Source organism: Lissotriton helveticus, chromosome 11 (assembly GCF_964261635.1).
Source record: "Lissotriton helveticus chromosome 11, aLisHel1.1, whole genome shotgun sequence".
Classification (NCBI taxonomy): Eukaryota; Metazoa; Chordata; class Amphibia; order Caudata; family Salamandridae; genus Lissotriton; species Lissotriton helveticus.
The window spans coordinates 709,603,599-709,613,329 of record NC_136072.1 but is presented as its reverse complement, the minus strand read 5'-3'; the positions used below and the strand labels follow the sequence as shown (position 1 = coordinate 709,613,329).

Genomic DNA, 9,731 nt, shown 5'->3' with positions numbered 1-9,731 from the left:
TTCATACAATTAATAAAAATAGCAACACGTATCACTCAAAGTGAGTGACAGGGCACAGATGAGCAGTAATCAATCACTGCGCATTTCTACCCTCTTTTCCCTATATTACGGCGGTGGCAACGGGCCCTTAAGTGTACTCAGAAAGAGTCCAAAAGCCTAAACAAGACACGCTTCATAAAAAAACGTACTCTTTTCCTGACTTGTCTAGATCAGGCAGGACAGGTCCAGACTACGAACCCTTCCTAGCCATCTGCTCTCTAAAACACTTCCTGGGTGTAGAAATTGTCTCAATGTTTACATCTAGTTTGAGTTTTTGCCGTTTAACTCTGTGACTTGATGAGGATTGCTTAACGAGAAGTGAGCATTTACCTAACTAAACCAAATGGTGTTCAAGCAAAATCTCATGATGCTGCAAGCAGGATTCGAACCTAAGTGGGGAAACCCCATTGGATTTCAAGTCCAACGCCTTAACCACTCAGCCATCACAGCTGCGTGAGTATGATGTCACTGTTGTTGTATACGAGCCATGCGCTGCTTACATCAGGCCGAGACCTAAAAATTAAAGTAACGGAGGGACGGGGCACGTACCAGCAGTGCCCTGTCTCCCTCACTCATTTTGCATGCCTTCATACAATTAATAAAAATAGCAACACGCATCACTCAAAGTGAGTGACAGGGCACAGATGAGCGGTAATCAATCACTGCACATTCCTACCCTCTTTTCCCTATATTACGGCGCTGGGAATGGGCCCTTAAGAGTACTCAGAAAGAGTCCAAATGCCTAAACAAGACACGCTACATAAAAAAATTACTCTTTTTGTGACTTGTCAAGATCAGGCAGGACAGGTCCAGACTACGAACCCTTCCGAACCACCTGCTCTCTTAAACACTTCCTGAGTGTTGAAATTGTCCTAATGTTTACATTTAGTTTGAATTTTTGCTGTTTAACTCTGTGACTTGATGAGGATTGACTAACAAGAAGTGAAAATTTCCTTAACAAACCAAATGGTGTTCATGCAAAATCTCATGACGCTACAAGCAGGATTCACAAACCTACGCGGGGAAACCCCATTGGATTTCAAGTCCAACGCCTTTACCACTCAGCCATCGCAGCTGCGTGAGTATGATGTCACTGTTGTCGTATACGAGCCATGCGCTGCTCACATCATGCCGAGACCTAAAACTTAAAGTAACGGAAGGACGGGGCACGTACCAGCAGTGCCCTGTCTCCCTCACTTATTTCGCATGCTTTCATACAATTAATAAAAATAGCAACACGCATCACTCAAAGTGAGTGACAGGGCACAGATGAGGGGTAATCAATCACTGCGCATTTCTACCCTCTTTTCCCTATATTACGGCGCTGGGAATGGGCCCTTAGGAGTACTCAGAAGGAGTCCAAATGCCTAAACAAGACACGCTACATAAAAAAATTACTCTTTTTGTGACTCGTCAAGATCATGCAGGACAGGTCCAGACTACGAACCCTTCCGAACCACCTGCTCTCTTAGACACTTCCTGAGTGTTGAAATCGTCTTAATGTTTACATTTAGTTTGAATTTTTGCTGTTTAACTCTGTGACTTGATGAGGATTGACTAACGAGAAGTGAAAATTTCCTTAACAAACTAAATGGTGTTCATACAAAATCACACGTCGCTGCAAGCAGGATGCGAACCTGCGGAGGAAAACTTATTTGGATTTCGAGTCCAACGCCTTAACCACTCGGTCATCGCAACTCCATGAGTATGATGTCATTGTTGTCGTATATGAGCCATGCGCTGCTCACGTCAGACCGAGACCTAAAAAATAAAGTAACGGAAGGACGGGGCAGGTACCAGCAGTGCTCTGTTGCCCTCACTTATTTCGCTTGCTTTCATACAATTAATAAAAATAGCAACACGTATCACTCAAAGTGAGTGACAGGGCACAGATGAACGGTAATCAATCACTGCGCATTTCTACCCTCTTTTCCCTATATTACGGCGTTTGCAACGGGCCCTTAAGTGTACTCAGAAAGAGTCCAAAAGCCTAAACAAGACACGCTTCATAAAAAAAATTACTCTTTTCCTCACTTATCTAGATCAGGCAGGACAGGTCCAGACTACGAACCCTTCCGAGCCACCTGCTCTCTAAAACACTTCCTGAGTGTTGAAATTGTCTTAATGTTTACATTTAGTTTGAGTTTTTGCTGTTTAACTCTGTGACTTGATGAGGATTGCGTAACGAGAAGTGAACATTTCCTTAACAAACCAAATGGTGTTCATGCAAAATCGCACGACGCTGCAAGCAGGATTCGGACCTGTGCAGGGAAATCCCATTAATTTCGAGTCCAACACCTTAACCACTCGGCCATCGCAGCTCCATGTTGTCGTATACGAGCCATGCACTGCTCACGTCAGACCGAGACCTAAAAAATAATGCAACGGAAGGACGGGGCCAGTACCAGCAGTGCCCTGTTGCCCTCACTTATTTCGCATGCTTTCATACAATTAATAAAAATAGCAACATGTATCACTCAAAGTGAGTGATAGGGCACAGATGAGCGGTAATCAATCACTACACATTGCTACCCTCTTTTCCCTATATTACGGTGCTGTGAGTGGGCCCTTAAGAGTACTCCGAAAGAGTCCAAATGCCTAAACAAGACACGTTACATAAAAGAATTACTCTTTTTGTTACTCGTCATGATCAAGCAGGACAGGTCCAGACTACGAACCCTTCCGAACCACCTGCTATCTAAAACACTTCCTGAGTGTTGAAATTGTCTTAATATTTACATTTAGTTTGAGTTTTTGCTGTTTAACTCTGTGACTTGATGAGGATTGACTAACGAGAAGTGAAAATTTCCTTAACAAACTAAATGGTATTCATACAAAATCACACGTCGCTGCAAGCAGGATGCGAACCTGCGGAGGAAAACTTATTTGGATTTCGAGTCCAACGCCTTAACCACTCGGTCATCGCAACTCCATGAGTATGATGTCATTGTTGTCGTATATGAGCCATGCGCTGCTCACGTCAGACCGAGACCTAAAAAATAAAGTAACGGAAGGACGGGGCAGGTACCAGCAGTGCTCTGTTGCCCTCACTTATTTCGCTTGCTTTCATACAATTAATAAAAATAGCAACACGTATCACTCAAAGTGAGTGACAGGGCACAGATGAGCGGTAATCAATCACTGCGCATTTCTACCCTCTTTTCCCTATATTACGGCGGTGGCAACGGGCCCTTAAGTGTACTCAGAAAGAGTCCAAAAGCCTAAACAAGACACGCTTCATAAAAAAAATTACTCTTTTCCTCACTTGTCTAGATCAGGCAGGACAGGTCCAGACTACGAACCCTTCCGAGCCACCTGCTCTCTAAAACACTTCCTGAGTGTTGAAATTGTCTTAATGTTTACATTTAGTTTGAGTTTTTGCTGTTTAACTCTGTGACTTGATGAGGATTGTTTAACGAGAAGTGAACATTTCCTTAACAAACCAAATGGTGTTCATGCAAAATCGCACGACGCTGCAAGCAGGATTCGGACCTGTGCAGGGAAATCCCATTAATTTCGAGTCCAACACCTTAACCACTCGGCCATCGCAGCTCCATGTTGTCGTATACGAGCCATGCACTGCTCACGTCAGACCGAGACCTAAAAAATAATGCAACGGAAGGACGGGGCCAGTACCAGCAGTGCCCTGTTGCCCTCACTTATTTCGCATGCTTTCATACAATTAATAAAAATAGCAACATGTATCACTCAAAGTGAGTGACAGGGCACAGATGAGCGGTAATCAATCACTGCACATTTCTACCCTCTTTTCCCTATATTACGGTGGTGGCAACGGGCCCTTAAGTGTACTTAGAAAGAGTCCAACAGAATAAACAAGACACACTTCATAAAAATTTTTTACTCTTTTCGTGACTTGTCTATATCAGGCAGGACAGCTCCAATCTACGAACCCTTCCGGGCCACCTGCTCTCTAAAACACTTCCTGGGTGTGGAAATTGTCTCAATGTTTACATCTAGTTTGAGTTTTTGCCGTTTAACTCTGTGACTTGATGAGGATTGCATAACGAGAAGTGAACATTTCCTGAACAAACCAAATGGTGTTCATTCAAAATCGCCCGATGCTGCAAGCATGATTCAAACCTGCGCAGAGAAACCCCATTGAATTTCGAGTCCAACGCCTTAACCACTCGGCCATCGCAGCACCATGATTATGTTGTCACTGTTGTTGTATATGAGCCATGCGCTGCTCACGTCAGGCCGAGACCTAAAAAATAAAGTAAAATAAGGACGGGCCAGGAACCAGCAGTGCCCGGTTGCCCTCACCTATTTCACATGCTTTCATACAATTAATAAAAATAGCAACACGTATCACTCAAAGTGAGTGACAGGGCACAGATGAGCGGTAATCAATCAATGCACATTTCTACCCTCTTTTCCCTATATTACGGCGCTGGGAATGGGCCCTTAAGTGTACTCAGAAAGAGTCCAAAAGCCTAAACAAGACACGCTACATAAAAAAATTACTCTTTTCGTGACTCGTCTATATCAGACAGGACTGGTCGAGACTACGAACCCTTCCGAGCCACCTGCTCTCTAAAACACTTCCTGGGTGTGGAAATTGTCTCAATATTTACATCTAGTTTTTGTTTTTGCCGTTTAACTCTGTGACTTGATGAGGATTGCATAACAAGAAGTGAACATTTACTTAACTAAACCAAATGGTATTCATGCAAAATCTCATGACGCTGCAAGCAGGATTCGAACCTATGCAGGGAAACCCCATTGGATTTCAAGTCCAACGCCTTAACCACTCTGCCGTCGCAGCTCCACGAGTATGATGTCACTGTTGTTGTATACGAGCCATGCGCTGCTCAAGTCAGACCGAGACCTAAAAAATAAAGCAACGGAAGGACGGGGCAGGTACCAGCAGTGCCCTGTTACCCTCACTTATTTCGCATGCTTTGATACAATTAACCGCTACCGCGCTACCGCGTTTTCCCGCTGTGCGCTGGAATTTAAAAAATGCGCTGTTTATGACAAAGCCAGCTCGTCATCCGCGTAGCACAGGTAACGCCCATGACGAGCTGGCTTTGTCATTAGCGCGGAAGGGGTTAATAAAAATAGCAACATGCATCAATCAAAGTGAGTGACAGGGCACAGATGAGCGGTAATCAATCACTGCACATTTCTACCCTCTTTTCCCTATATTACGGTGCTGGGAATGGGCCCTTAAGAGTACTCAGAAAGAGTCCAAAAGCCTAAACAAGACACGCTACATGAAAAAATTACTCTTTTTGTGACTCGTCAAGATCAGGCAGGACAGGTCCAGACTACGAACCCTTCCGAACCACCTGCTCTCTAAAACACTTCCTGAGTGTTTAAATTGTCTTAATGTTTACATTTAGTTTGAATTTTTGCTGTTTAACTCTGTGACTTGATGAGGATTGACTAACGAGAAGTGAACATTTCCTGAACAAACCAAATGGTGTTCATGCAAAATCTCCCAATGCTGCAAGCAGGATTCAAACCTGCGCAGGGAAACCCCATTGAATTTCGAGTCCAACACCTTAACCACTCGGCCATCGCAGCTCCATGATTATGATGTCACTGTTGTTGTATATGAGCCATGCGCTGCTCACGTCAGACCGAGACCTAAAAAATAAAGTAACATAAGGACGGGGCAGGAACCAGCAGTGCCCTGTTGCCCTCACCTATTTCACATGCTTTCATACAATTAATAAAAATAGCAACACGTATCACTCAAAGTGAGTGACAGGGCACAGATGAGCGGTAATCAATCAATGCGCATATCTACCCTCTTTTCCCTATATTACGGCGCTGGGAATGGGCCCTTAAGTGTACTCAGAAAGAGTCCAAAAGCCTAAACAAGACACGCTACATAAAAAAATTACTCTTTTCGTGACTCGTCTAGATCAGGCAGGACAGGTCCAGACTACGAACTTTTCCGAGCCACCTGCTCTCTAAAACACTTCCTGGGTGTGGAAATTGTCTCAATATTTACATCTAGTTTTTGTTTTTGCTGTTTAACTCTGTGACTTGATGAGGATTGCATAACAAGAAGTGAACATTTACTTAACTAAACCAAATGGTATTCATGCAAAATCTCATGACGCTGCAAGCAGGATTCGAACCTACGCAGGGAAACCCCATTGTTTTTCAAGTCCAATGCCTTAACCACTCGGCCATTGCAGCTGCATGAGTATGATGTCACTGCTGTCGTATATGAGCCATGCACTTCTCACGTCAGGCCGAGACCTAAAAATTAAAGTTACAGAAGAACGGGGCACGTACCAGCAGAGCCCTGTCTCCCTCACTTATTTTGCATGCTTTGATACAATTAATAAAAATAGCAACACGCATCACTCAAAGTTAGTGACAGGGCACAGATGAGCGGTAATCAATCACTGCACATTGCTACCCTCTTTTCCCTATATTACGGCGCTGTGAGTGGGCCCTTAAGAGTACTCAGAAAGAGTCCAAAAGCCTAAACAAGACACGCTTCATGAAAAAATTACTCTTTTTGTGACTCGTCAAGATCAGGCAGGACAGGTCCAGACTACGAACCCTTCCGAACCACCTGCTCTCTAAAACACTTCCTGAGTGTTTAAATTGTCTTAATTTTTACATTTAGTTTGAATTTTTGCTGTTTAACTCTGTGACTTGATGAGGATTGCGTAACGAGAAGTGAACATTTCCTTAACAAACTAAATGGTGTTCATGCAAAATTGGACGACACTGCAAGCAGGATTCGAACCTGCGTAGGGAAAACCCATTGAATTTTGAGTACAATGCCTTAAGCACTCGGCCATCGCAGCTCCATGGGTATGAAGTCACTGTTGTCGTATATGAGCCATGTGCTGCTCACGTCAGGCCGAGACCTAAAAAATAAAGTAACATAAGGACGGGGCAGGAACCAGCAGTGCCCTGTTGCCCTCACTTATTTCACATGCTTTCATACAATTAATAAAAATAGCAACACGTATCACTCAAAGTGAGTGACAGGGCACAGATGAGCGGTAATCATTCACTGTGCATTTCTACCCTCTTTTCCCTCTATTACGGCGGTGGCAACGGGCCCTTAAGTGTACTCAGAAAAAGTCCAAAAGCCTAAACAAGACACGCTTCATAAAACAAAAAAATACTCTTTTCCTGACTTGTCTAGATCAGGCAGGACATGTCCAGACTACAAACCATTCCTAGCCACCTGCTCTCTGAAACACTTCCTGGGTGTAGATATTGTCTCAATGTTTACATATAGTTTGAGTTTTTGCCGTTTAACTCTGTGACTTGATGAGGATTGCAAAACGAGAAGTGAACATTTACTTAACTAAACCAAATGGTGTTCATGCAAAATATCATGACGCTGCAAGCAGGATTCGAACCTACGTGGGGAAACCCCATTGGATTTCAAGTCCAACGCCTTAACCACTCGGCCATCGCAGCTGCGTGAGTATGACGTCACTGTTGTCGTATACGAGCCATGCGCTGCTCACATCAGGCCGAGACCTAAAAATTAAAGTAACGGAAGGACGGGGCACGTAACAGCAGTGCCCTGTTGCCCTCACTTATTTCACATGCTTTCATACAATTAATAAAAATAGCAACACGTATCACTCAAAGTGAGTGACAGGGCACAGATGAGCAGTAATCAATCACTGCGCATTTCTACCCTATTTTTCCCTATATTACGGCGGTGGCAACGGGCCCTTAAGTGTACTCAGAAAGAGTCCAAAAGCCTAACCAAGACACGCTTCATAAAAAAAAATTACTCTTTTCGTGACTTGTCTAGATCAGGCAGGACAGGTCCAGACTACGAACCCTTCCGAGCCACCTGCTCTGTAAAACACTTCCTGGGTGTAGAAATTGTCTCGATGTTTACATCTAGTTTGAGTTTTTGCCGTTTAACTCTGTGACTTGAAGAGGACTGCATAACGAGAAGTGAACATTTACTTAACTAAACCAAATGGTGTTCATGCAAAATCTCATGACGCTGCAAGCAGGACTCGAACCCACACGGTGAAACCTCATTGGATTTCAAGTCCAACACCTTACCCACTCGGCCATCACAGCTGCATGTGTATGATGTCACTGTTGTCGTATACGAGCCATGCGCTGCTCACGTCAGGCCGAGACCTAAAAATGTATGTAACAGAAGGACGTGGCATGTACCAGCAGTGCCCTGTCTCCCTCACTTATTTCGCATGCTTTCATACAATTAATAAAAATAGCAACACGCATCACTCAAAGTGAGTGACAGGGCACAGATGAGCGGTAATCAATCCCTGCACATTCCTACCCTCTTTTCCCTATATTACGGCGCTGGGAATGGGCCCTTAAGAGTACTCAGAAAGAGTCCAAATGCCTAAACAAGACACGCTACGTAAAAAAAATTACTCTTTTTGTGACTCGTCAAGTTCAGGCAGGACAGGTCCAGACTACGAACCCTTCCGAACCACCTGCTCTCGTAAACACTTCCTGAGTGTTGAAATTGACTTAATGTTTACATTTAGTTTGAATTTTTGCTGTTTAACTCTGTGACTTGATGAGGATTGACTAACGAGAAGTCAAAATTTCCTTAACAAACCAAATGGTGTTCATGCAAAATCTCATGACGCTGCAAGCAGGATTCAAACCTACGCGGGGAATCCCCATTGGATTTCCAGTCCAACGCCTTTACCACTCAGCCATCGTAGCTGCGTGAGTATGATGTCACTGTTGTTGTATACGAGCCATGCGCTGCTCACATCATGCCGAGACCTAAAAATTAAAGTAACGGAAGGGCGGGGAACGTACCAGCAGTGCCCTGTCTCCCTCACTTATTTCGCCTGCTTTGATACAATTAATAAAAATAGCAACACGCATCACTCAAAGTGATTGACAGGGCACAGATGAGCGGTAATCAACCACTGCACATTTCTACACTCTTTTCCCCATATTATGGCGCTGGGAATGGGCCCTTAAGAGTACTCAGAAAGAGTCCAAATGCCTAAACAAGACACGCTACATAAAAAATTACTCTTTTTGTGACTCGTCAAGATCAGGCAGGATAGGTCCAGACTACGAACCCTTCCGAACCACCTGCTCTCTAAAACACTTCCTGAGTGTTGAAATTGTCTTAATGTTTACATTTAGTTTGAATGTTTGCTGTTTAACTCTGTGACTTGATGAGGATTGACTAACGAGAAGTGAACATTTCCTTAACAAACCAAATGGTGTTCATGCAAAATCACATGACGCTGCAAGCAGGACTCGAACATGCGCAGGGAAACCCCATTGGATTTCGAGTCCAACGCCTTAAACACTCGGCCATTGCAGCTCCACGAGCATGAAATCACAAGACACGCTACATAAAAAATTACTCTTTTTGTGACTCGTCAAGATCAGGCAGGATAGGTCCAGTCAACGAACCCTTCCGAACCACCTGCTCTCTAAAACACTTCCTGAGTGTTGAAATTGTCTTAATGTTTACATTTAGTTTGAGTTTTTGCTGTTAACTCTGTGACTTGATGAGGATTGCGTAACGAGAAGTGAACATTTCCTTAACAAACCAAATGGTGTTCATGCAAAATCGCACGACGCTGCAAGCAGGATATGAACCTGCGCAGGGAAACCCCATTAGATTTTGAGTCCAACGCCTTAACCACTCGACCATCGGAGCTCCATGAGTATGATGTCACTGTTGTCGAATATGAGCCATGCGCTGCTCTCGT

At 43.9% G+C, this 9,731-nt stretch overlaps 12 non-coding genes across 12 annotated transcripts; all 12 read right to left on the bottom strand.

Annotated features, from left to right (window-relative positions):
* Positions 1 to 407: 407 nt before the first annotated feature.
* On the bottom strand, positions 408 to 489 carry TRNAS-UGA (transfer RNA serine (anticodon UGA)). The gene has a single exon. It is a non-coding gene; the product is annotated as a tRNA-Ser (tRNA).
* Positions 490 to 1,030: 541 nt separating this feature from the next.
* TRNAS-UGA (transfer RNA serine (anticodon UGA)) lies at positions 1,031 to 1,114 on the bottom strand. Its single transcript has one exon. It is a non-coding gene; the product is annotated as a tRNA-Ser (tRNA).
* A 3,005-nt stretch (positions 1,115 to 4,119) lies between these two features.
* Positions 4,120 to 4,201, bottom strand: TRNAS-CGA (transfer RNA serine (anticodon CGA)). The gene has a single exon. It is a non-coding gene; the product is annotated as a tRNA-Ser (tRNA).
* Positions 4,202 to 4,743: 542 nt separating this feature from the next.
* Positions 4,744 to 4,825, bottom strand: TRNAS-UGA (transfer RNA serine (anticodon UGA)). Its single transcript has one exon. It is a non-coding gene; the product is annotated as a tRNA-Ser (tRNA).
* Positions 4,826 to 5,507: 682 nt separating this feature from the next.
* On the bottom strand, positions 5,508 to 5,589 carry TRNAS-CGA (transfer RNA serine (anticodon CGA)). Its single transcript has one exon. It is a non-coding gene; the product is annotated as a tRNA-Ser (tRNA).
* A 542-nt stretch (positions 5,590 to 6,131) lies between these two features.
* TRNAS-UGA (transfer RNA serine (anticodon UGA)) lies at positions 6,132 to 6,213 on the bottom strand. The gene has a single exon. It is a non-coding gene; the product is annotated as a tRNA-Ser (tRNA).
* Positions 6,214 to 6,754: 541 nt separating this feature from the next.
* TRNAL-CAA (transfer RNA leucine (anticodon CAA)) lies at positions 6,755 to 6,836 on the bottom strand. Its single transcript has one exon. It is a non-coding gene; the product is annotated as a tRNA-Leu (tRNA).
* Positions 6,837 to 7,382: 546 nt separating this feature from the next.
* On the bottom strand, positions 7,383 to 7,464 carry TRNAS-UGA (transfer RNA serine (anticodon UGA)). Its single transcript has one exon. It is a non-coding gene; the product is annotated as a tRNA-Ser (tRNA).
* Positions 7,465 to 8,009: 545 nt separating this feature from the next.
* Positions 8,010 to 8,091, bottom strand: TRNAS-UGA (transfer RNA serine (anticodon UGA)). The gene has a single exon. It is a non-coding gene; the product is annotated as a tRNA-Ser (tRNA).
* A 542-nt stretch (positions 8,092 to 8,633) lies between these two features.
* Positions 8,634 to 8,715, bottom strand: TRNAS-GGA (transfer RNA serine (anticodon GGA)). Its single transcript has one exon. It is a non-coding gene; the product is annotated as a tRNA-Ser (tRNA).
* A 540-nt stretch (positions 8,716 to 9,255) lies between these two features.
* TRNAS-CGA (transfer RNA serine (anticodon CGA)) lies at positions 9,256 to 9,337 on the bottom strand. The gene has a single exon. It is a non-coding gene; the product is annotated as a tRNA-Ser (tRNA).
* A 260-nt stretch (positions 9,338 to 9,597) lies between these two features.
* On the bottom strand, positions 9,598 to 9,679 carry TRNAL-CAA (transfer RNA leucine (anticodon CAA)). Its single transcript has one exon. It is a non-coding gene; the product is annotated as a tRNA-Leu (tRNA).
* Positions 9,680 to 9,731: the final 52 nt, after the last annotated feature.